We start from the raw sequence: 26,421 nt of genomic DNA, 5'->3' as shown, positions 1-26,421 counted from the left end.
GGAATTATTCACTTGACACTTTATTCTGTCTATCTATCAGCACCATCAAGTCAAATATAACATCGTTGAGTTCAGTTTTCATTTATTTATTTTTTTAATTTAACTTTCATATTTGTAGGTATTCTGTTCTCAAAGATGAATGAGAGGAAATAAATGAGCTTGCGGAAAAATCTGAGAAGATACGGGATGTTAATAATGTACCAAAATGAACACGAAAAGGTCGTCAGCATCATTGCCAGGTATGTTCTTGTTAAGTTGGATTTCTGGTTTTGGGTTTTTTTTTCAGAAAACTGGCTTATAGAACTAGGGAGGAAAATAAAAAGAGGCCAAAGGGATGGGAGGAGAGACTCAGAACTGTACAGACAAACCTCCCTGGTGCCATGTGCTCCAAAAAATGGCATTGTTGCCCTTGTAGCTGCTGAATTTTTAAGCTGGGCAGAGTGTGAGGAGTTGTTCTTTCAAGCAAGCACTGTGACTTTATGTGATTAAAGGCCAAACCATGTGTTCATGAATTTTAATGGAAACAAAATCAGCTTTTTTTCCATCTTTTTTTTTTTTTTAAGATCTCTCTTTACTTTGTTATCTGGGGTGAAGGGCAAAGGAGCAAAACAGCCAAAGGGCAAGCTGCAGCCTGCAGGTACATGTGTTTTCATCTCCAGCTGAATCTTATCCTCCATGCTCTAAAGAGATCACATTTACAACAGAGACCTGAGAGCCTGAGACCAAATAAGTACCTGGAGCACAGCTTTTCCCAGACACCACTTACAGAAAAAGAATAAGAAAGGAGATGGGCCCTTCTGCCTCTTCACAGGTTTCTCTGGGTTTGCTGAAGTATGTGCTTCTGCTGCTACAATAATAATATTATTATTAATTTTCAAAGCACTTTGCATTTATTCTTCAAGTAACTAAACATTTCTGTCTCTGTTGGTGTTACTTAGGAAGAAGCACAGAGAAGGCAGAGCTGGCTCCTTGCTCTGCAGCAGTGTATTGACAGACCTTTGGCTAAAGCCTGGTAGCTCCAGCTCCATACCAATTAGTCTCAGCAGATACTGAGGCCAAGGTGACCTGTCAGAGGAGTTACAAAAGGAGTCTGGCAAAGTAGCATCTGCAGAAGGTAACAACTGTATTTTCTTACATCTTTTCTGTCATGTGGCTTCCCCAGTTGCAGAAGTGTTCCTAGCACAGTTATTTTGGAGAGCTGATTTTTTGCAGGGCACCTCTCAGCCCTGAATTTTTTCCCTTTGAATCTCTTCTGCTGTCTAATGCCCAAAAACTACCATCTGCCATTTCTGAACTGGCATCTGCCCCACACATAATTTTAAGCATCTCAGATGGGAAGGCCAAAGAGACATTTGGGCTTTTAATCTCCACCATCCACCTCTCTCTCAATCCCACTCAAACATAACTTCTAGTTAGAGATTCCTGTACATACATCTTTATATTGCTACAGCAACATCCAGAGATATGTGCTGGGAATAAAGAATGTAGAGTCTATGAATATTTCTGGGAAGGAGCATAACTCCTATTACTTCACAACTTCACTTTGAAGTCTGCAAGGCAAGAAGTACCTTCAATTTATTTTATCACTCTAAGTTAAGGGTACATATATTTTTCTTATTTAAAACCAGAAGCCTGGATGAATAACTGCACTTTTAAGATATATTTGCTCTAAAATAATAGGAATAACGTGACTGGTTTTGATATTTGCAGTGTAATGGTACTGAAACTCCTAAATTGTAATAAACAGTGTACTTTCTTGCAATACATTGAAATAACGTTACTATTATGAAAAATTGTGTTCTTGTTGCCAAAAAAAAAGGGGCTGAGTTAATACTTGACCCACTTGAGCTGAAAATGCTTGTTCCAGCATGAAGTTCTCCAGCAAATGACAGTTCTGCAACAAAAGCTTCAAGTCCTCTTCACAATCTTCTACCAGCATCTCTTCAGATGTTATTGTTTTGCTCCACATTCCACTTGACACCATCCAGCAGCTGAAACACAGGGAACTCCAGCAGAAAACTCCCTGGGCTCTGCTTCTGCCTGAAGTGAGGGTTTTGTTTACAGCCCCGTGTTACTCGTGGAGTCCTTGCTCTCCCTGCTGCATCCCTGGAGTGGGTGCTGGAAAAGCGACTCCGGGGGTTTGTGAGAAGTTGAGCTGAGTGCCTCTCTGGCCAGGATCAAGGTGTTCCACCTGAAGCTGCAGGAGAAATTCAGGCTCTTGGCAAAGCAAAAGGCAGCAGCACGGTGGGATTGCTCTGGTGCAGCTGGGGTGAGATGCCTGCATCCTGCAGCCCTCCTTCCGGAACAGTTTGCAGCGGGCGGCCCTGAGAGCTCAGCGTGGGAGGCACCCAGGTTTGAGGTACTACCTTTAGAGCTTATGAGATATTTAAAGTTTCAGGCCTGAAATATCAAAAGGGCTTTTTATTTGCTCTAAACAGGCTTAAAAGAGTGACTTTCAAATCCCGTCCTCTTTCAAGGAGGGGGTTATTTCAGCTCTGTGAAGCTGATACGTTTCAAGTTGCGTAGGAATGGGTTGTCTGTTGCATTGCACTTTCATGTACTGTTCATTAGAAATATTCTATAAGTCTAACGATACAAAGAGATTGTAAAGCAAACAAACACACACCCCCTGCTTTCAAATTACTTTTGCTCCTCATTCCTGTTACAAAAAATGGTCAAAAAGCAAAGCTCTTGTATAAACTGTTTCCATTTCAGTGAATCAGCGGTTGCTGAAGGGAAAATCTTTACATCTTTGCTTTTTCTATCAGCTTCTGAATTGCACACATCATCTTGAGACAACTAGGCAAAAATCTTTTGGGAAGTTACAAAATGATACAGGTTTTCTTGGTGGAGAGAGAAGTGGAAGGATGAAATACTTGAACTCCAAAATCTCTCTCAGGCAGTGTGGCAGCACGGCAACAGTGTAAGGCTGAACTGGCAAAAATGACTTCCATTCAGTCCAGCAATCCAACCTATTTTGGTTCCAATTAAGCAAAAGAGATGATGTAGAAAACTGGATGAAAAAAACTGCAGCAACATTGACCAAAAATACTGATTAGCTCAACTAAAATGGCAAGGATGAAAAGGCTCAACTACACAAGGGCAGAATAGAACCTATATTTGGAAATGACAGGAACTATAGAATAAAATAAGAGGTGGTTATTATTATTTTCCTTTTGATTGTTCTGTCTTAACCTAAAATATTTTGATTGAAAAGAGCAGGAAAGATTACCAGCCAGAGGTTCCATTTTCCTTGTAAATTACTTAGATCTCACCCCCCCAAAAAAACACCAAAAATTCCTGTTCTTTGATCTCTCATTTTCTCTATTGAGAAACTATATAATCATTTTATAAAATGGAACAACTGTTCTTTTATCCCTTCATTATTGCTGCTGATGCTCTGTGCCAAGAGAGCAATGCAACCACAAGTTGAAATTCAGTGTAAACTAGGAAATTGGTTTGTATTACAGATCCCTTTGAGTATCCTGCTGAAGCAGCCTGGCAATAGCCACCCAAGATATTCTGTCATGTTAGAACAGTCTAATCCTCTTCAGTACTGAATGTCTTCTCTGTTTGCTCTTCACTTCATCAATGCAGTTATCACGCAACAGAACCTGGCATGAGGACTCCAGAAGAGATGATGTGACTCAAGATGTGGTCTCACCTCTTCTTTAGCCTCAATAGTCCTTTCAAAGGAAGGAGGGCAAGAAAAATGAAGTCGCATCTAGCTGGATCTATCAATCAATCTTTAAAAAAACCAAACCAAACAAAACCAACGTGTTTTGTTAGGAATTAACTAGTGGTCTTTCAAGATGATCTGCATCCGTATGGCTTTAATATTAACATTCCTTTTATCTGCTATGGAAAGTATACTTCATACAAATTTGCTGCTTGAAAATAAGTGTAAGGAACTAAAAGCCAACTACCACTGAGCATGCTGATCCTTCTCTGCACCTGCTTTTTTGCCTTGTGTTTTTGTATTGATCTTCTCTGTCCCTGTTGACATTTTGGGAATATGGGTTCTCTTTCAGCCACAGTAGGTTGTGTCACTGTGTGTGCCATGAGGGAAATACAGGCATAAAATAAGAGTTATGAGCAGATGCAAATACTATCATAACAATATATAGCTCCTTTCTGGCAGTGTGAACCCACTGAACAAAGTGTTCTTTTTGGAGAAGCCTGTAATTATTTTCCGTTTTACTGTAAGGCCTTGGCCAAATATTGATCTTAATCTTGTGCTTTTGTAAATTGCACTGCCCCAAGTACCAGACTCAGACCAGCTTTACTGACAAGTGTCTGCTGCTTATATAAATTCTAGTGTTGTGAAGGGTATTTCTTTATTAAGTTTACCAGAATCCAGTGAGAAAAGTTTTTAATAGAACTAGTTAGAAAATAGCTCATCCTGTTTCTGTCAACATCTCAAATCAGCAGCCTGATGTTAACTTCTCAGTTAAAAATGCTGGGGTTTACACTGAATTCTTTCCAACCAGTTGTCTTAATCAGTTGTGTTGATTGTTAATATTGTTTTCCCTTTGCAAATGTTTCACAGCCTTGGAGCTTCAAAGCAGAACAGTGTCTTCTGAAGCACACAGCTAAAGGAACACAGGAGTGGAAGTTTACTCTTGGAGGTTTGTTTTGTTAGTTGTTTTTTTAATATTTTTTTTCCTAATTTGTGTTTTGTTTTTTTCCCCTGGGGGGATGTTTGGACTCAGTGCTCTTGGAGGTCTTGTCCAACCACGGTGATTCTGTGGTTCAAGCATCTGTGTCTCTATTGTTATTTAAATTTGATTTCCCACACTTTCTCATTGTATATTATTGATTTTGGTTTACACCACGATCTTTCATTTCTGCAGCATTTCTGGCTGACGTGATGCAAGACGCTTGACGCCTCAAGCTGGCAAATATTTCTTGGCACTGGCATCAGAACTGAAAGTCCAAACTGGTTTCTGCAGCAGGAGCAACATTTTTAGTAGTTTCTTTCATCTGCCAAGGAAGTAGGGGCACTCTGGTTGCTGCCATTCTGCCACCCTCATTCCCTGCGTGCACTTCAGCAGAGGTGAGATATACGGTAAGAGGTCTAAGGGGATCAATAACTGCACACCCACAGACTTTCATCTCTAGATCCTTGCTTGAAAGCTGGCTTGTGATCAAACCCCAGGCAATCTGACAGCTGTTTGGTCATTGATACAAACTGAATTGGTGGCCTCCATCCAGTTGCTTGTGCAAGCAGGCAAGTGCATCCAAATAGTTAGATTAAGTTAGTACCTTTATCTGGAAGTCTCAGGAGAGCAGTCGTGTTTGAATGTCATGGAGGTTTGTCTCAGGAACCACACCAGTGTCCTGCCAGTGTTTCCCAGTTCTTGCTGGGCTTCACAGGTAACTTTCCCAAGTATTTGTAAGATGAGGAATGCACATCTTCTGAAAATCTTTCCATCTGTTTTTTATAGAGAAAAGTAGGAGAGCAATCACAGCCCTCAAGCCTGACCAGGGACCGAAACATCAACCTCTAATTTAGTTTTTCTGAGCCTTAATCTCTAGCTCTAAAATTCAGAAGAGATGGTAGCACTGAGGATAACATCAACATCCCACTACGTGGACACTAGAGATGGGTTTTCTCAGTTCAGTCCCTTTTACACCTTGAAAGCCCCCTCTGGTGTCACAGGCTGGTGTATTGCACAGGAGACCACGTCATGGGCAGTCTCACAGGGCGGTGACCCCACCAGTGTCTCTGCTGGCACTATCTCCTCATTCTCCTAAAAACGATGCCAGTATTTTCCCTACCACGTGCAAGGATCCACAGTAAATTTGATTTAATTAAGCATTTATAGCACCCTAATTTAATGGGGCTGTTGCAACAATGCTCTTGGCACTGCTCCTGTTCCCTCACTGGAACCACGCACGCAGCCTCTGGCTGCACCACTGGGTCACTTGGGGACTGTGTTACTGCCTTGTAAAATGCTGCGAAAGCACGGTTGTCAATTATACAGCAAGCTTCCTCAGGCTTTGGTGTCTGCCTTCCTCCATCAGCCACAGCATCTTCTTTGCTGAGCCCCAGAATGTGCAGGAAGTAGAAATCGGCCTGTTGGAACACGCACAAGTACGTCTCAGAAAGGGTTTTGTCCCTACTTGGAGAATGATCAATATATGGTACTGTAGTGGGGTAAATGACTACGTTAGAACAAAGCAGTGAATACATTCCTAATAGAATTATATCTGACAGGTAATTGAGTTCTCAGCTGTAATTCCTTACATAAAAATTCCTGGCAGCAGCAATGAGCTCCTTATCTGGCTATTGAGTATTCCCTGGGAAAAAAAGAAAGCGAGAGAAAGAAGTGCTGAAATGTAAACTGCATAATTGTTACCACTAATTGTTGGTATCTGCAATAGGTATTTTTGGAGGTAATTCCAATAATAAAAAAATATTTAAATGTCAGGCATAGCCACAGTTTATTCCAGGAGATAAGGTTCCCAGTATTTTTTCTATGTGATGACTACTGGACTTTTTCCCTATTGAGGCACTTGTTAAAAATGATGCAATATTGCTAAAACAGAAGCAAGTACAAAAGATAATTCAAAATAACATTCACATTTTCTTAATCCTGGTTATTTTAGCTAAATTTAACCCACAATTTCACATAAAGTAAACATGTATAAAGCAAAGGTTTACTTATTTTATACCTTATTTCTCTAGCAGTTGCTATTTATTAAATATAATAATTTATGGTTTTTGGGGTTTTGTTGCTTGTTGGTTTTTTTAATGTTCATGCTCATTTAATTATTTCTCAGAATGAAATCTGAGTTAGGTTTATCTCTAAATGAAAGGCTATTTTCAAAGGCTATTAAATTGTAAGGGTACTAGGTAATCCATATCTGTCTACAGATCGACAAAATTGTTAAAAATGCTGAATGCTTAATTTCCCTTAAAACAGATTTGGAAATGAGAACATTTGGCTTCTAAACAAAGAGTCACAGACTTATAGTTAAAAGTTTTAGATGGAGTGACTTCTCCAGCTGTCTCAGTTTAATGACCTCACCCAACCCATCAGTTCTTTCAGGTCCTTTTTTACTCATTTAAACCCTTTGGCCTCAGAGTCACCTCCCATCTCCCAGCGCTGCACGACCAGCTGCCCACAGCCAGCTCCAAGGCTCTCCTCCTTGTAGGAGTTTTTCCTAGGAAAAGTTTATAGAGAATGACATTGGAATGACTCTTAAATGCAGATCTATGCTTTTTCTAGAGGTTTGCTAAACATCAGCATCCCAGATATGAGAAGACCACAAGTATGTGAGAAACGGAAATACTGCGCTGACTTGGTAATTCCAGGTTTGCAATTCTTCCTGTTGCTGTTAATATGTTTATATTAAAATAAATACCTAATTGTAAAAATGAGTGGTTTATATTCTCTCATTTTTCATGTGGAAAGGAGCAAGACTGAACTTCATTAAGTTATATGGCTATACTTTATAGGCTTTTTCTTTTATAACTATTCAAAACCTCAAAACATAAATTTCAATTTGTTATGTAGAAGGGGAGAACAAAATTTCATATGTTCCTTGGTATATCACAAATTATTTCAGATCATGTTCAGTATCATTTATAATTATTATAAAAATAAAGTGATTGAAGCATACCATACCAGGAGGATGTTTGTAGCATGACAATAGTTGATAAATACCTTTGAAAGGTTTGAATGGTTGAACTTAGTTCTATTCTCAGAAAATAGAGCACACAGGCTGAACATCCATTTTGCATTTCATTTTAATTGGCTCTTATAAAACACTTACATGTGTGACACTGAGGCAAAAGGGGACATCTACTCCAGATAGGATTGTTGCCTGGCAAAGAAATATTTATTTCAATATATGGCCTTTTATGGTTTTTTGATTGTGAAGTGTTTCTTTGTATAACCCACAAGAAAACCATGACAAAAACTTTACCAGTTTAAACCTTATGGTTATGAATAACAGTGAGTTAAAAGTCATCTTGAAGACAACTTGAAAGGAAAAGTATTTTACACACTTGTGTTATTCACAGTACACAGAGAGCTTTTGGTGCAACTTAACTCATACTTTTGTTTCTCTCAACCACTTGCCCAATAGTTGCACTACTTACATTGTAAAACTTTTTATATTGTAAAAACCACTCTAATGATGTGCATACTTAGTAAAAGTTATGCCTAACCATAAAATAATGCTGTTTATCTGTCATTAGGTGTCTACTTAGCATTTAAAAACTGTATTCAAGTGGAGTTTTTAAAAAGTAAACGCAGATTTCTTTTGAACATTAAAAATGCAGGTCTTTTCTTGGCTAGCAGGAAAGAGATTAAGTGGTGGTGTCATGCCAAAGACAATGAACATGAAGTTCTTTTGCCCCTGCTGATAGGAAAGGGCTGTGCAGACTGTGTGATTTGTCTCTCTGTGAGCAGAAACACACTCCTGAGGTCATGTCAGAGCTGGGCTTCAGTGAACCTCAAACAATTAACACTCCATAAATCAGGATCTTTCTCTGCCGCCAATTTCTGTCATTCAAATTCCAGTTGTCTTACTCATTCACAGCTGGGAAACGAAGAGAAAATACCAGGACTCTTCTCTGAACTCTAAGACTTACCTGGGAGTAAGTGCAAAGCAGAGTCCCCATTTGTTCCCATTGCCGTGGAAGGCAGGAGCCCCATCCCTGCAGCAGAGCTGTCTGGGTGCTGGCAGCCTCCTCTTGACCATGGTCCCAGCCCCTGAAAAAACAATTACAGATGTCCCACAGCTTGTCTCATGTCCTCATTTGTTTTACTTCTGCTTACCTTTGCATGACCATGTAATATAACCATCCTTTTTATACAGATGCTAGTAACAAGTGCTTATTTTATGCAGAATGAAATATTTATGCCCCCTGCTGCATCATCCAGGGTAGAGGAGCACAGGAGGCTGTGCCAGCAGGAGTGGCAAAAGCAGGGACTATCAAATGCTTCCCACACAGGAACTTCTGGCATCCAGAGGAGCAGCAGGCTGCCACGGAAGGAGCAGAGAGCACAGCATGGCACACATGCAGTACTGTGATACAGCAAAATCTCAGCCTTGGTCTGTTCAGCAGGGAAAAGATCCAGCCTCATCCCTGCCATGCTGGGGAATCTAGGGCAAGAGGCTTTGAAGGTAACTGCTGGTGCTGTAGCCAGCTGCTCTGTGCACAGCAGAAGATGTAAAAATAAAAATAAAAAACGCTGAATTACAGACTTCAGGGAAAGAGTAAAGATCAGCTGCTGCATATTCACAGCCCACCTCTGAGCAAGGCTCCTTCCATTGACACCTCCCCCCTGCATACCAATGCTCATACATATTTATGCTTTCAGAAATCACACCCAACATTTCTATGTTCATGATTATTTACCACAAACAGGTATGCAGTCCAAATTCAGGTGCCATCTAATTTCCCATACAGTAAATTCATCTCCAGATCACATTATTACACTCTGTGCACCTGCAGAATAAGAAGGTGTTTCACCACTGAGGCTTTTAGCTTCAATTATTCCTCAGCCTCCATATTGCAGTTCTTACAGCATTATGCAAGGCACTGCCAAATTTATCTCCAGGTACATATTATCTAAGCTTATATGGCTATAAGCATAAATAGCCTCATCATGCTAATTCTGGTGTTGGGATATAGGCAGGAAACAGCTCAGCAGGTCTAAGGAGGCTTGTCTTCGGTTTTGGTTTTGTTTCAAACCAGAAAACACTAAGTTCTTTGATTCTTGCTGAGGAACTTGGAAGGTGAGTTGCTCAGCCTCAGACAAGCCAATGCCAAGAGCACACTTGGCAGAAATTATGAAATATCTTCTAAAGTCATCTTTTTACAAAAAAAAGGCCAATTAGTTGGGAGTGAAACAGACCACTCTGCTCACTACCATGATTTTTTTTTCCCCTCTTTTACCCTTTCCAGCACTAAACATAGAAACCTCTATGCATGAAGTGTCTATTTTTTACACTTAATATAAGGAAATCAAGAGGCATAAAAATAACTGGGAATGACTACAAATTCATCTCTTGTGCACTCCTGACAATTGAGTTCTCATCTCACATCACTCACAGCACTAATTTTAAAAATCAAAGCTAGAGCAATAGGCGTTTTTCTGTTCTTTGAGTGTTAACCTGCAAGTCTGAATGAAAATTTAACAAACTACCATAAATACATACCTTTTTTTTCAGCAGGATGATGTATCATGCTTCCTTGATTGAATCAGTATCCCAAATTTTAATTTGATTATTTGTTCCTACAATGGAAACATTTTATGGAAATTGTTGCCATGTACAACAGGAGGTTCTTGACTTCCTTCTGTATCTGACAATTCATCCAAAAAGAGACATTCAGGCTGTAAAACAAGATATCCTGTGATAAAGAAGTAAATCAAAGAATTTCAGGTGAAAGTAAGACTGGTAATGGCCTGGCTGTACTGTCAAAAGGTACTTGTTTCCTTTTAGAGGGGCATGCCCTGTTCTGATGAGAAAATTCAGTAATTACTTTTAGATAAAAAGTCACAAAGGGAAAAGTAAGAAAACACTCAATGAGAAAATATGTTGATAAACATGCAGACAGAGGAACTTAATCTCAACAGAATTCTTTCTGGAAAAAAGACATGTTGTTAAGGCTCCATATACTTCTTACCCCAGGAGAGACTACATTAAAAAGATGTATGGAAGATACATACACACCCAGAGACATTTGAACTCCTCTTCTAAGATTAAAGTGAGAAGATGGATACATTCCATTGTACTTGCTGAAGCTTTGTGACAAATGTGAGACTGAAAAAAAATAGAATGCTAAATTACAGATTCACAGTTTGAATATATAATCTCCTGTTCCTATTCACTGTCCAAATAACTCCTTGCTATTAATCCTATCCAGACAACAGTTAAGATCTTATCCTGCAAGCAGTCATAAGATGCTTGTATTATTTATTTCAGCTATATATCAGATTTAATCTTCAATTCCTTGAAGTAAAAACCTTTTGTTTATTATAAGCATTGCCAAACCCGTTGCTGTAAAGCTTTAAAAAGATGCATGCCTTCCCTTTTATCTGTAATTGGAATACTTATTTGCCTTATGCTGGGAAATAAACATTTAATGCCATCTGTAAGGAATAAAATGCTGAATAACTTGTTACTATTTAGTGCTACTATTGAAGCTCATATGGCATGGGAATTAGTTATCATTTTGGTGGCATCTGATTTCCATAGCTAGCCAGGATACTTTATTCATGAGTTAGCATTACTTTGTCAGGTAACAAATGACAGTATATTTTAATAATAAATGTCATAATGTTTAAATCATGATGGGAGCACCTGGATCACATAAAACGTGTCTTGCAGAAGTGTTGCAATGCAAGACAGCAAAATAGTCTATTGTCCAAAAAACAGTGTTTAAAAGTAAACTTCACTGAAGAAAAAGAGTTTACAAGCTAAAGCCATTTCTAAAGTATTACATTATGGATCATTTACCTATAGACCTCACCCATGTACTTAGCTCAAACATCACATTTTTTTCCCTACCCACAGTTCTGTCATTCCAAGTTTTTTTTCTGTCCAGTGCCAGGTATTACAGCTGCTATTTTTGTTCCCTGAGCAAAGACTGGTCAAAACAAAGACAGCTGGGTGGAAGATATCTACAAAGGCAATCAGAAGCCATACCACAGCCATGAAAGTAACCTGAAGACAATGGAGCTCCTTTCCTTTGCACCATGTAAGGATCTAGCATTTTTATGCTCACAAGACATCAGAAGATTTGCTTCCTGTGCATCATCTGCAACCTGCAAGAGAAACAACTCAGAAAAACGTGCCTTCTTCTAAATATTCACCTCTGACCCTTAAAGAAATAAAACCTCCAAGAAAAGAAAAGTTGCATTTTAGGGAATAATGCATATTCAAAGTAAATATATCTCTGGAAATTGCTTTAGAAAAGCAAAACCAACCAAAGAGCCACAATATATTTTGTTGCAAGGGTTAAGCTGTTATTTAGGATTATGGACTTAGACCCACTGCCGTGACTCAAAAAACTCCTCCTTAAGTGAGTAGTACAACTGCATTTCAAGGGGTTTTCACGAAGCAGAAGCAGTTGGGCTGAAACCAAACTTCAAGAAACATGTCCTTTTAAATTAAAAAGTGTTTGTGTAGGGGGAAATTGGCCAATAAATTCCAGTTAAAGTCAATTCTGTTAAAACCTTGAATGTCTGCTATAATAAAGACCTCAGCAAAAATGAAGACTACCAAATACTTCACAGGAGGGTTCAAGTGCCAGGTATATTTTCAGATAACTCAACAATCCACACCAACATTTGTTTGAGGCAAAATGTGGTGGGTTGTTGTTGGTTTTTTTTTTCCTTTCCAGAAGCCTTTTCCAAAATGGATGAGAGACTTGAATTCAGACTGGCTTGCCAGGCATCCAAGCAAATTATCCTGAGCTTGATTATGCATATTTTCCTGGACTCCAAGAAAACATTTATTCTTGTAACAAAGTTGTATATTATATCTGGTTTCAGCCTTGGCTACAGATTTCATATGAGTTTGGAAACCCAAATGACAGGGGAACATTATTTGCATGTCATCATTTAATGGTTCGATTTCACAACTTGTCCAATTTGCTGCAGGTTTCACATGGAAAGTTATTTTTCTCTTCAAGAAAACTAGTTTTCAAGAACTTGCACCCTATAAACTCTTTTAATTGATTTGGATAATCCTCAGGCTAGATGAGTGCATGGTGTGTGACCCAGGATGGGGTGGCTCAACCCTCGCTTGGAATTTGACAACATATAGAAAATACCTTATGGCAGGAGAGTGGTCTGAGCAGGAAATCCTCCTCCTCTTCATGGGTGATGATGCAAACCCTCCTTTTTTGGTGCTGGGCAAGAAGAGTGTTTCTCCTTTGCAAACACAGCTCTTGCTGCTGCAGTTTGTCTGCTGCAGTTGCTTTCCCCTCTGCAGATGGTGGAGGCTGCAGATGGAGCCACGCAGCTGTGATTCCCCGTGGCTCTTGCTCTGATCCCCAGTGGTTGTCATCTCCATGTCAAGGCCTCTTTGGTTTGTTTGCTTTCAGGTTTTTAAGCACTTCGTTCATTGGAAAAACAAGAAGGAAGGGAGGGCTGGCCAGCTGGCAAGTGGGACTGAGCTCGAGAGAGAGAGAGGAAAGAATCAGGGCAATCACATCTCTACTGACCTTTAATAAGGGGTTGGGGATCCCGTGGTTATGTACTTGGGTAGTTAGCAAGAAATCCAAGTAGGGTGGTATATGTAATGCAAAATTCAAGATAGCATTTTACATTTCTACTCCATTTTAAAATTCTTTTGAGCTGTTTGTACTTATTCTCTGAGCACAGACTGAAGCAATCACTGAAAGAATTACAGAGAACATGAAATCCATGAAATTCTGGCAATATCCTTATTTTGAAGGGAAAGGAGGAAATGAATTTTTAGAGGAGGCTTTAGTTTCTGGAGGTTGTATGTTTGAAGTGTGATTATTTTGAAAACAAAGAAGGGCAACACTACATAACTTCTACCTCCATGGGGAATTTTAACTGATATTCCTAAGTGCTAAAGAATAATAAAGAATAATAAAGAAATTTAGTGCCAATAGAGTGTATGCGATTAAAATAACTACATGTCTCAAAACAGAAAAATCAAGATGCAATGTAACAATTTTACCATTCCTCTGACAGAAAGGGTTTGTCTGTCACTGATAAGCTGGAATTGACTCTGGGCTTGTACAGAACAAGCGAAAGTCAGTGGGAAGATTTTGGTCTGTGGTGCAGGGCAAATCAAAGCTCGACAAAACAAAGTTCACGGTCTGATTTTGAGACACAGAGAGTACATCATTAGCACAAATAGTTCATTATCTTCAATTAGTGAACAATAAGTGAGAACAGCAGGCCCATTTATTAACCATCATGAGTAGCTGTGACACACCTGTATGAAACTGAGATTTGCTGGTGTTCTCCCCAGTTCATGTTGGTAGAGAAGATTTTAGGGCTCAAAATTAAAAGTCTGGATTTCCCTTTAGCTAACTCTTGTGAAAAAAACTAAAACCATTTTACTCTGGACTGTGTTAGACCAGCTTACTGCCCAGGCTACCCAGGGATCCTCAAAAACATGAGTCTTGATTTTTAAAAGCAACTTCTCATTTGCCTTCATAAACATTCACCTAGCTACCTGCCTGCTTTTAGCTATGAGCCACCATAAATCAAGAGCTAACCCCAATTTTTCACCACTCATGTCTAATATTGGCTAAAAGAGATGTTGTTCACTGTGATAACAAACCCATATGTAAACACTACAACTGGGTTATGCCTACTTTTCATAGTCAATAACAGGGTGGGCTTTTTTTGTTGCTTTGGAGGTTTTTTGGCAATCAGTTTCACTGATCACCATGGGACTGGCTGCTAAAGAGAGTCCTAATACTGGCAGGGGGAGTAAGATTCAAGAAGGCAGCCCTGTGTGAATAAGCACCCATTTAACTTTAAGCTTTTCTTTATGGTCCTAGAAGTTAATAGCTTTACACATTTGGTCAAAGTTAAGCATATACTTAATGCCTCCTTGAATTAGAAATTACATCTTTGAACTCAAACTTCACTTACACTGTGTGTTATTTTGTTGGTAGATTCATTTTAGGAAGACAGGAAAATAGCAGCCATTCAAAATGATCTCTTTTTACAATTAAATGTTACCAATCCAGTATATTCAGCACATTGGCAATTAACATTTTTCTTCTTAATGTATCTTGGACTGCATAAGAGCCATTACATGGAACTAACCATACACTTGTTTCAATTAGATTTTCTAGTTCTGTAATCCAAGCAAAATTGCTCAAAGTTAAGAGAAAAAAAATGACTGCAGCTTATTACTGACTTTAGTTTTCTATTAGTAATATCAGTGTTTCTTGATCAGGCTTAGTTTTTTTGCTTCATGTAACCTGTCAACTCCTTGTAATTCCCTGATTTGACTTACACTTGCTTAGTCCTATATTGCACATGTTGGGCTTCGAATCTCAAGCCTGTATAAACCTCAACCTATTAGAAGAGCTGTGGAAAGGCACTTTTTTACCTTGTTTATAGTTTTTCCTTACAATTTAAACACCCTTGCCTGCATCGTACTCATTGGGACTAAAGGAGATCAATACCTTTATCAATAATAAAAGGCCATTCCACCTGCTCATAGTCTTATTCAGAAACAGTTATGCCAGTCTTCAATCCACACATCATTCTAAAAATCTTCTCTAGGTAAGATTTTAGAGCCCAAATCCCACCACAAAGCCAGATTTAGACTAATCAAATAAACCAGAACATCATGTGTTGTTAGACAGCGGAGATTTCTTACTCAGAAAGCACAAGGTACCTGAACCTGCACAGGGGCAGCTGCATTTGAAGGCTTCAAATCACCCAAACTTTCCCTCAGGGATTGCTGAACACCTGTTTTCTGGTAGCAGTAGATGCAGGGTGGGTTGGAGCCATTCTTTGGTGGCAGGATCCTTTTCAGAGCTCTGACATTCCTGGATGTCCACAGCGCTGCTGGCACAGGGAGCAATTGCCACAGGTGACAAGATACACATGATTCATCCTCATTCATTTCACTTAAAGCCAAATGAGCAAACAACCTTCTACTGGTTTCAAGGGGAGCTAGACCTAGCACAGAATACTTTAGCCTTGGCAGAGCTCTGGGGACTGTGGGAAGGGTAGCCATGGATATAGCAGATGCTCTTCATATTACAGAGCACTGCGATATGGAGATACCAGTGAGGCCAGGTTCTATTTAAAACCTGGGAAATCAGAATTATGGCCACAAAATCAGAATATATCTCCACAAGAGTCTTGCAAATCAAACTTAGATATTAGCAGGAAGTCAGGCTTCAGTTATCCTTACCTACCACCTTTCAAGTTTTCTTTGTGTGTCCCTGTAATAACACTCCATTATCTCATATTAATGTTAGATGTGTATTGTCATTTTAATAACTAATTATAGGACTCATAATACTAATGATGGCAATTTTGCTTGTAAACCCATCTGTTCACTTCACCAGAGTTGTTTATTTTCTTTCCTGCTTTCAAAATACTCCTGATTTGTAATTAATTGTGCATTTTCCCTTTTTTAATTAGAGACTTGCAGGTTTTTTAAAAAACAAAATGTCAGAAGGAATAAACAGGAACTGGCACAGCACTGCGAAAGGAAAACATTTCTGTGTTTTGAGTGACCAAATGATTGGAAAAAAATGGCTACAAATGACTTCTGGAACAGCTGAGTAGCTTCTACCATAAAGAATAAGTTGATCCTTCACTGTTATAAAGCGTTCCTGGAGAAGCCTGAACAAATGTTTCTGCTCTTTATGTACTCAGTCCTAAAGCAGCCTCTGCACATGGTGTGTGTTGCATTTTCATTTCAGCAAGCCTGGAATTCCTACTCATTCCCACCACCTGATGACTTGGCCCATTCCTTTGGAGCACGGGCCTGCTGAAACCCTGCGCAGAGAAGTTATCTAGGAAAGGCAAGATATAGTGCACTGAAGACCCAAAAGTGCAGCACTGTGCTCATGAAATGCTCACAGATTATTATTTTTTTTTAATCTGTATTATCCATACTGTTTTCCATCATTCTGTGCTCTCTGACTCTCACTCCTAAGAGATCAGGAAGTGCTTGCTCATGTGAATTTATTTCTTAGTTTACGGGACAGTTAAGTATGATAGTCTGAAAACAATATTGATATAAAAATAATTATGTTCATTTTAAAGGGCAATCAGACCCTAACAGTCTCACACTCTGTTTGCTTCCTATTCATTGGCCATATGTTGAGGGGAAGAATGGCAGTACAAAGAACTTTCCAGAAAACTGAAGGTGCACAAAAGTACAAACCGAGAAGGGAAGTTGAGGAGCTCCCAAAGTCCCATCTGAGTAAAATGAAGGTTTGGCTAATTTCAGTATGAATCTGCAACCAGTTCCAGACCTTCCTGAAAAAAAATAAATAAATCAGCATTTAGTTCAGTATTACTTGATGCTCATATATAAACACTTTGTCATTAATCTTGAAAGAAACTTTTGGAGAAGTGTAATTTTCTTTTGTATCACATTGTCCTGAATATGATAATGGTTCTAAGAGTTATAGTGTCATCTTTTCACATACATAAGTCATCCAGCCAAGAAAAAAATATTGTTTCACTATATTTATACTTCTTGCTTCTTCAGGTAATATGAAGGATCCTTTCTTAGTAATGGAGGAAGAAAAAGAGAGGCTAAAATAGGATAAATTGAACTCTTGGTACAAGTTAATCATGACCCACCTCCGTAGGAGTCAGATTTCCTGCCCTTCTCACTAACAGTCTCCTTTGAACTTCAAGATTGATACAAAGTCTGTTGTTGATTTCTTTAAAACTTTCTCCCTTTCACTAGAGAAATTTAAAATCAAAACTCTCTATTTTGGTGATCTATTTTATGGGCTTAATTTGCCTATCCAGGAGGCAAAGGTGGCTAAACCAATGAGCTTTCTGGTGGAGAAACTGTCCATTGATCTGCCAGAATAATAACATGATTTTATCCTGCCTGTATTTTGGTATCTGAGTACTGGAATAAATTGAAGGTAGTGAAAACATTAATTCTCTAATTAATTTATACATTTAACTCAGGTATTATTTCTAAACGTGTGAGATAATCTGGCAATATTTTTCTTATACCCTTTTTGCTCTTTAGCACGTTTTCCCCTGTTCTCAGAAAGTGACAACTTAAGCACTCTCAAGTTTAATCCTCTTTTCATTGAAAATAAAACAACAACAAAAAAGATGTATCCGGTTTTTCGCATTCGGAGTTTTTCCTATCCATACTTTTCTCCTTTGCTGAAGTTTCTACACTTTTTATAAACTGGTTTTTGTTCCAGTTTGTGCTTTCTAAGGTGTGCAGCTGCTACTGCGAAGACCAGGAATTCCAGCCAAATAGCTAATAAAACCTCAATCTATATTTAAGTTCTGTTGAATTTGAAATGTTTCAGGTTTTATCTGATTAATGACAGTACATCATCTGTTTTTTTCCCCTCGGTTCTACATGAAGCATCCACTGTGTCATGCTATTCTCAGTTTAAGTTTTGTGTGCTAGTTTTTATAGCTCCTTTTTTGACAGCAGAATGATGCAAAAGAAAGTAATTACTTTATACAAGAAAAAATGAATTATTATTTCTTTTTTTTAAAATTAAAAAAATGAGGTATATACCCTTCCTTAAGCCAGTGCTATGATCAGAATTTTTTTGTGTGTCTGAGGATTGGGTTGAGACCTTAGTCTGTTCCTGTTGGAACACAGGATCAAAACAATAGGCTAGCTATTTGCTACAGATCTTTTATCCATGCTGCAATGCCAAACATCAAACAAATCTCATTTATTTTCAGCTAACACATACATTAAAAAAAGCCCAAGCTATTAGAATTACATCCACATAACCCAAACTGAATTCATCTGAATTTTGTTTGCACGAGTCCAGCATATTCCTTCCTTCCATATCCACAGCTCATGCCTAACCCTGTACACCCTGCTGGCTGTGAGGCATTAAACACCTTTAGGAGAGGTATTTTTGTTGTATAAACATTTTTTGCCACCAAATACCCAGCCCAAGTGGCTGCACTGACTGGTGAAGGAAGCATGTTTTATTTATGCAGCTGTTGTTGCTACAACCAAGCAATGGTTTGGTTCTGCCCCTCCAACTGTCTGTGCTGCTAATCAGGATTTCCAAATGCTAAGTGTTAATGCATACAGCTTGGAGCTGAGAAATTCTGACTGTCATCACCAAGGGATTAAACAGAGATTTATTCAGGTAACTCAGAACAAATATTACTCTATGAGGTTTAAAACAAGCCATGAATCCAAATTATTGAACTTTCCCTGCATAACAAAACACCCCTCTTGCATACTGCCAGATGGACTGCACTCTGGGCCTTGACTTTGTTGTCTTGTACCCTCATTGTTTTCATCTTTTAAAAAGATACATGAAAATGATGATAAATTTCCACATCCCTGGAAACATTCCAGGTCAGGTTGGACAGGGCTCTGAGCAAACTGATCTAGTTGAAGATGTCTGTGCTGATTGCAGGGGTGGTTGGACGAGATGACCTTTACAAGGCCCTTCCAACACAAACCATTCAATGCTTCTGTCATAAATTAGAAGTATTATTTTAGTAAATTACCTAAACCAGCAGCAATCACAGGGAGAACCCTCTTTCCAAGATACCTTCATAGCAGTCAGCCTTTTGAAAAGGTTTTTGTGTCTTCTGGGCCAGGCAAGCACTCTATAGCTACTTGGACCTGAGCTCCTCTTCAGCCTTGGCTACACCTTCTATTCCCTGGTGGAATAGAAACTGGGAAGTATGAGCTTGGGGAAAAGTATTTGCTTACTAATAAATCTGAGGTTTCCACAAGCACCAGTCACTGGGAGCAAGGATGTGACAACAGTCCCAGTGTGTGTGACAGTGAACAACTGATTAAGCACCAGAAACACCTGGACACATTCTCACCCAAACCTGTGACTTTTGGCTTCCAAGAAAACAGGAGGGAGAAAAAAGGCATCATCCTGCTGACAGATAAGTTGTCCATACTGCATCCCATCCAGTCTGCCCTTGCCTGGGTGACTTTCCTAATTTTGAAGCCTTGGTGCAAGAGGTCAGAGAATAGTTTAATTGCATATAAGAGGTGATCATCTTTTGGCTTGATTTATAACCAAGGTAACTAGTTCAGAAATGCATGGCTCATTTAATTTTAAAAAGAGGGTTTATTTTAATTATTTATGCTGTATAAATAATGAGATTCCAACAGTCTGGGAAGCCACTGAAACATTATGATATTAAATCTTTGCAAAGAGACAGGAGGTGAAGGGAGAGACTCTTTTGTGTGAGTTATAAAGTGTGAGGATTAGCAAAATGTGGATTAGTAAGGGTCTGCTGCACTCAATACAGAATGTGGGGTGAAATATTTACTCTTAGTATTACTTGCATTCAGCTTATTAAAATTAACTCTACTAACTTGTAAATAATAGAAAATGTGTTTGATGAAAAAAAAAAGCTTTTTTTTCTAAGAACCTTACTTGAAGTTATTTAATAAATTCCACTTCCTATTTACTGTTAAACAGTAGGAAACACTCAGTAGCTCCTGTTGAAACCTTGAAGTATTTGGAGCACATGGATAGTATTTTAGGGTTTCATCATTACATTTTTATATCTCTAGTCAGATTAGTTCAAAATAAAATCTAAGTAAAACAAAGGATGTGGGAGACAAGAAGTACTTTCTGTCCTGGGCTCCTGAGCTGAGAACTCAGCACCTGTTTGATTATGCTGATTGTGCTAAAATAAACCAGTTTTTCATTATTTATCTATTTATGTTTATCTATTATCTATTAATCTACTTATATTTCTATTATATATATATATATTTATCTAGCTAAAATATCAGTTTATAAATTTTGTAAGAAAACAGATCTCCTAAAATAATGTGAGGTCTATTACACTGAAAATTCAGCTGAAATCTGACAGCCAGGGAAAAAGCAAATATTTATTCCCAGTGAAAACCAGAGATAGTCCAGGAAAGTGGGACTGTGAGATTGTTATGTTAGAAAAAGCACTACCAAGGTCCTTCACAATTACCAAAGAGCTATAAACCATTATGTGATGTGACTCATTAAGGGGAAAAAAACATGGGGGAAATAAGAATTGACAGTTTTGTTTTACAGGAGGCACAAATTTGGCAGCAGAGACAACCAGCTGCATTGGTACACCTAAATCTTGGACCTTTCAGCAGAATTACTGAGTCAACATTTGCTCATATTTCACAAGTCCTGTTCCACGTTTTGTTACCTGGATCTCTTAATGCTTCCATTTAATTACAGGGCAATCACCACTGCAGCTTATGTTCCTGTCACTCATTTTGCTTCTGTAGGAATATCCACCAGCAGCACAGAACCCTCAGACCCTCTGCATGTCAGCTTTCACCTATTTTTCATTTTGACATGGTTTATAGCAAATGTCATTATGGGATTGCATTTAAGGTGCTGGTGACAACATGTCATCGTTCCATTAAGTTTTTAGACACCTCTTCTAATTGTGTATTTCAGCACTTCAGATTCCTGTGATTGCTGCTGTTTCTCACCTTCCCTGGCTGTTTAAATGGCACCACAATCTTGCTCCTTACCTCAAAACGTGCAGAGTGTGTTGACTTATTTCTGTAAACGTGACATCAGAATTGCACTCCCAGCACAAACCTCCATCAGGAACCTGAGGGTCACCACCCATTGCTGGAAAAACTGCAGGAGTGCCTTGAAGTTGCCCCACAAAACATTGATTTGTGGAAATTCCTGTATGGATAAAAGCTCATGTCAAACGTTGTTATAATGATGCCCTTGACTGCTCCCCTGGAGGACTTACAGACCATCCCAATTTCCAGACTGCTTTTTTTTTTTCTTTTTCTTTTTCTTTTTCTTTTTCTTTTTCTTTTCCTTTTTCTTTTTCTTTTTCTTTTTCTTTTTTTTCTTTTTCTTTTTCTTTTTCTTTTTCTTTTCCTTTTTCTTTTTCTTTTTCTTTTCAAATAAATGTCCATTAACACTGGTAAACGGATGGATAAGTGAAACAGATGCAGAATCTAAGATCTGTTTGAATTCTCTTGCCCAATAAAGGTAACTGTTTTCAACATAACTATCAAAGAAAAATTAATTCTTTTTTTTATAAACTACCAAAGAAGGGTGTTCTGGTTTTGTGTGTGTATGCATGGGTTTGCAGTTGCATTTTTTCTTTACGAAAAAGCTCTGGCTTCTTCTTTAAGAAAAAGTCTCTCTTGGAATGGACCAGAACAAAACATTTATGAGCCCTAGAGAAGGAAAGCTTTTCTTGCTGAACCTTCATGGAATGACTGTCTTTGAATTTCAGTGATTCTGAATCAGCTGGGAAACTAAGTCAAACCTTTTAAACATATGAAGTCAGCTTCTGGATGTCCTTGAATCCCCTAAGTCAACTTCAAGCACCTTCATGAAAGATCAGGTGCAGTTCAGCAGTGGGATGGACATGGTGGTGGAATGGATGAAAACTTATGGCTGTGCTATTTAGAGGACAGACTCAGAAGTCATAAAGGACCTTATAGTCACAAAATAATTTCATTCAGTCATCACAAAGTTACACATATGTTTAAGAAAAATAAAAATTGAGACATGTAAACCTGCTTTGGCCAGACCTACACAACTACTCCAAGCAGATTAAACAAATCTAAACCAATGTGAGGAACCCTCTGCATGGTCCTCATGTTTATTATGTTCCTCAAGGCAAGACAGAGAAAGAAATAAATAAGGTGAGAGCCTGAGGGTAAGTGTCCAGGGAAAAGATGTCATTGTCACTGGGAGAATAAATGAGGAAGGATGACATGTAGGAGAAGAATTAGCTAAACAGCTTTTGACATTTTTTAGGAGGAAAAGAGCTCCCAGCAGCTGGAGACAATGCAATACTCCAACACATGTAGGAACACAGCAGAAACTGAAGATCTAATAACCCCCATTGGGAAAGAAGGTGGGAATTTAAAAATAAAAATAAAATTTTTAAGTTGCAATTGCATTAATAAATAATTTCAAATTTCACCAGTTAAGTTTTTGATTTGTTGTTAAACTGTGTCTTAGGCTAAAAAGAAGTAAAACCTCTAGTTGTAAATTAGAACAAGCTGAATGGAGCTTCAGGACATTGTATTTGACAAACTGCAAAATCAGCTTTGCCATGAGACTTAGTTTCCAAACTCCACAGCCTTTTGCTAGATATAAAATGCTGTTTCTGTGAATCCCTCTCTCTGAGTTCACGTTTGCTTCTGGGGGTTGCAGAGGGATGGAGAACAAGCAGCTCAGTGGTGTGATCAGTTATTCTGCTGCTCTTGGACCTGAGGTTTTTTGTTTCTGCTCTTGCTCAGAGCTGGGGCAGCAGATGTGTTTGCAGGTTATACTGGGTGGGCAGAGCATGAAAAAAAATCCCATGTAGAAGCAGAGACAGGAGGAAATGATGGTCCTTGACTGAGGCCAAATAAGTCTGGAATTTGTCGGATTCAGGTTTGACTTCTGGCAAGTCACTAGTCTAAATATTCATGGAAAAATGAGGATTTGATTGCTTTTAAATTGAGTCCTTAATCTCTGTAGAGCTCTTATGTTATTTTCCTTACAGAAAAGGTTTAGGAAGTATAAAATTACATATTCTTTTGAGTGCTTAAAACTGTTTAGAGGAAATATTTATGCTTTGGTATAAAAGAAAAAAAAGTGTAGAAATATGTACAGGTTTAATTTAAAGCAAAATAAGTGAACTTTGGAGACTGCAAATAATTTCATTCATGGAGGATTTGTCAAGGTTTATATCAGGCCTCATAAAAGCTGGCACAGTAGTTTGGGGAGCAGTCGGGACTTTTCAGTGTGAGATTTGCTTTAACTGCCCAAAGTCTCACAGAGGAAATGAGATGCAGTTGACCAGGCAGTGTGTTGCATCAGTCACCACTTCTGCATTTGTATCTTAGTTGGATTTACCTCCTGACCAGCTCTAATTTACAAATATGAATGTTTATGACTACAAGTTACATTTGTGTCTAGTGATGGCAGAGCTGGAGATTCATGGCTTCATTTATGCAAGTACTTGTTTCTGCATGTCAAAGGGTGGGGTGGGCAACTTCCATTGCCAAAAGCCTGGCAAAGATGTGCTTTGTGATTAACTATTGGAACACCAGGACACCTATTTGGCCTTTACCAAAATGTGCCACAGCAAAGGACATTACGTTCTTCTGTTTGAATTCAAGGGACAATTACTTTTGGTTTATCCCATCTTGTGTTTCCCATGAAGCTATGAATCTTAACTAGAGAGTATTGTTTTTCTTTTCTCATAAATTGCCCTTTGGGCTAGATTCTAGGGGAGAGAGGAAAACATTCTAGATTTTGGCATTTCTCTTTCGGGTCTGTGTTTTCCAGCTACATAACACAAACTCATGCATTAAGGACATTTTCTGATGAAAGCTTTTCTCTGTGAAAAGAAGAATGATAGATAGATCAGGAAGTGAAATACATGAGAAAGTGTGTTTGGAAGCAGAAAATTCCAGTAATCAACTGAGGTCAAGCTCCATGTCTGTCAGGGCCTTGGTGGGGTCAGCTGCTCCCAGCTGCCCCACTTCCCAAGCAAGCATATGAAAACCAAATGGAAAGCATAAATATTTGTTTCTAAAATCAGTTGGTTAATGACAGAGAGTATAACAAGTTAATGAAATTACAATCTCACGGAACACTATTTTGAGAAGTCCAGAAAGCACAGACATAAGGAGTCGGTTGAAATGAAGTCCAAGACTCATGAACTCTACCTCTCAGGAAAAACAAAACAACCAAGCAAAAAAAGACAAAACACCAAAACCAACCAAGCAAAAAGCAAAACAAAACCAAACCAACCAACCAACCAAAAAAAACAACAAAACAACCCAAAGAGATGTGGAGGGAAAGCTTTGTATATTAGTCAAGGCTGCTAATTTAAGGGAAATCCAGTAAAAAGCATTACTCTGTTTGATGATACTACCAGAGCACCAGGGTGTGACTAGACCCCAATCCATTACATTTTACACTCATATAATTGATGAGACTTGAACTGTGATCTTTAGTCATGCAAAGCTCTCTTCTGAATTGATGGTAGTTTTGCAATCATTACTCAGCCTGCACAGAATCATATATTTCTATGAATTAAACAGAGAAGCAATTTTCTAATTAGCATTACAACTGCTAATGAAATGAGAGTTTACACAAGTTGCAGTGAACAGAGAGATGTAACACTATCAGGTATTCAAGCCAGACATATTTAAAATATACACTTCTGATTTCCTGCAATTCTCACTTCCTGCAGTCTCTAGAGTTTAGCAAGATCATGAAACTGGAGCAGCATGTCATGGAGTTCCTTTTAGTTAATATCACAGTATTAAATAAGATCTTTCCTGCAAGGGAAAGAAAATAATTATTCCCTCTCCTAAGCTGACTGTGCAAAATGGTCTTCAATAAAATAAATAAAATTAATATTCAGTGATTTACAGGAAATCTCCTGAGCATGGGAGGTTTCCTCCAGACAGGAAGAGCAAACACTTACGGGTAGTGTTATTATGATGGTTTATGCTAATTAAAATGAAGCAGAAATTCCTAATTTTATGCTTCCCCATCAAGTGCAAAGGGGAAAATTCTTTCCTGGTTCAAGCTTTATCTTGTTAAGAAGATTTACCTCCTTATTTCCTATACTAAAGATCTGTTCTTGAGACTCTACTGAGAAAGCAGAGCCTTGCAGAGCTTTTCTACTAGTTGCCATGACACTTTGGATCTCAACCTACAGTTCAACACAGTAGCTACAATTAGGTTAATTAGAACATTATCTCAAAGTACACAGCTATTGTACTAAGGAAGAAACATTCTCACTGAATATGCTGCTCAGTCACCAATAAATGATGTTTTTAAAATTACATTTTCTAATTATAATGAATAATTTATTTTTCCTGGGGACTCTTGACATTTAAATATTGTAACTCAGAAGTTAAATACAGGATCCATCTAATATCATCTTAGGACATTTGAAATGTTTCTGACCTTTTAGTTATTTTCTTCTATAAAACAATGAGATAAAAAGAATCCCTATAATAAAGTATTATACTATTTTAGCTCATTAGATATTTCCAAATTCAAAGGTCTTAATGAAAAACCACACACATATATATAAATGTTCATCTTGTCAAAGCAATTTTTTTTAGTGTAGTGTTCCTTGATTCTTCCTGCAAAAGGTGACAAGGCTGGGGGGTTTTGGCTTGTTTTGTTGGTTTTTTTTTTAACCATCTCAGCACCTAGAAGCTCTTCTCTAGGGAGAGGAATCAATTGTGCCAGGTGCTGTGCAAACCAAACAAACGAAGCTTTCAGTCTACACAGAGAATAACAGCCAGGTGTAGACAGACAAAGAAACACAGGAAATAAGGAATTAAAACTATTAGTGTGATGAGTTGGGGTGTGAGTCCTTATGGGCTGGCTTGTTTTTTCTACTGGTTTTATAGTGATTATGAAAAGGAAAGCTTTGAGGAGAAAAATACAGTATTTTAAGCCTATTCTTCAAACTGAGCACAAGCACAGAAGGAAATGTTAAAGTACCAGGAGCATGGCAATAAAAAACAGATCCACTGAAATCAGTGTCTTTTGTCACTGATGTCAGCAGAGGCAGATCAGTTTTTGAGAGTGTCCCATGTCAATTTAAACTCTTCGCCTTCTGAAATAAATGTCCAACACTCTACAATTTTGCCCAGGTGTACCTGAGTGACACAACTGGCCCTCAGACCCTGTGTGTTACAAAAGCTACCTCTGAGCTACGGGGTGTGACCAGCCACAGTTTCAGGCTGCCCTGGAAATCAGATGGTGCTGTTGGGATT

At 38.4% G+C, this 26,421-nt stretch overlaps 2 long non-coding RNA genes across 13 annotated transcripts in view; one reads left to right on the top strand and one right to left on the bottom strand.

Moving 5' to 3' along the window:
- Window positions 1-1,627: 1,627 nt before the first annotated feature.
- On the top strand, window positions 1,628-7,336 carry LOC127387850 (uncharacterized). 2 transcript variants are annotated; one of them, XR_007890225.1, is made up of 4 exons: window positions 1,628-2,359; window positions 4,550-4,637; window positions 4,854-5,056; window positions 7,236-7,336. It is a non-coding gene; the product is annotated as an uncharacterized LOC127387850 (long non-coding RNA). The 2 variants fall into 2 exon arrangements; XR_007890224.1 differs by lacking the exon at window positions 7,236-7,336 and having other exon boundaries at window positions 4,854-6,079.
- Window positions 7,337-10,180: 2,844 nt separating this feature from the next.
- The window catches only part of LOC127387949 (uncharacterized), an 86,271-nt gene continuing 70,030 nt past the window's right edge, over window positions 10,181-26,421 (bottom strand). For 6 of the 11 annotated variants that reach the window (XR_007890241.1, XR_007890249.1, XR_007890243.1 and 3 more), the window contains 6 exons: window positions 21,175-21,337; window positions 16,873-16,967; window positions 15,364-15,533; window positions 12,800-13,144; window positions 11,671-11,789; window positions 10,187-10,785 (listed from right to left, as the gene is read on the bottom strand). This is a non-coding gene — a long non-coding RNA (uncharacterized LOC127387949). Of the gene's footprint in view, window positions 10,786-11,670; window positions 11,790-12,799; window positions 13,145-15,363; window positions 15,534-16,872; window positions 16,968-21,174; window positions 21,338-26,421 lie in introns of all 11 variants that reach the window. The other 5 variants (XR_007890250.1, XR_007890251.1, XR_007890245.1 and 2 more) reach the window with 5 other exon arrangements.

The sequence above is a fragment of the Apus apus genome, chromosome 8 (assembly GCF_020740795.1).
Source record: "Apus apus isolate bApuApu2 chromosome 8, bApuApu2.pri.cur, whole genome shotgun sequence".
In the NCBI taxonomy this organism is placed as follows: Eukaryota; Metazoa; Chordata; class Aves; order Apodiformes; family Apodidae; genus Apus; species Apus apus.
Note: the sequence above shows the minus strand (reverse complement) of the source record. Positions and strands in the feature narration are given on the sequence as shown.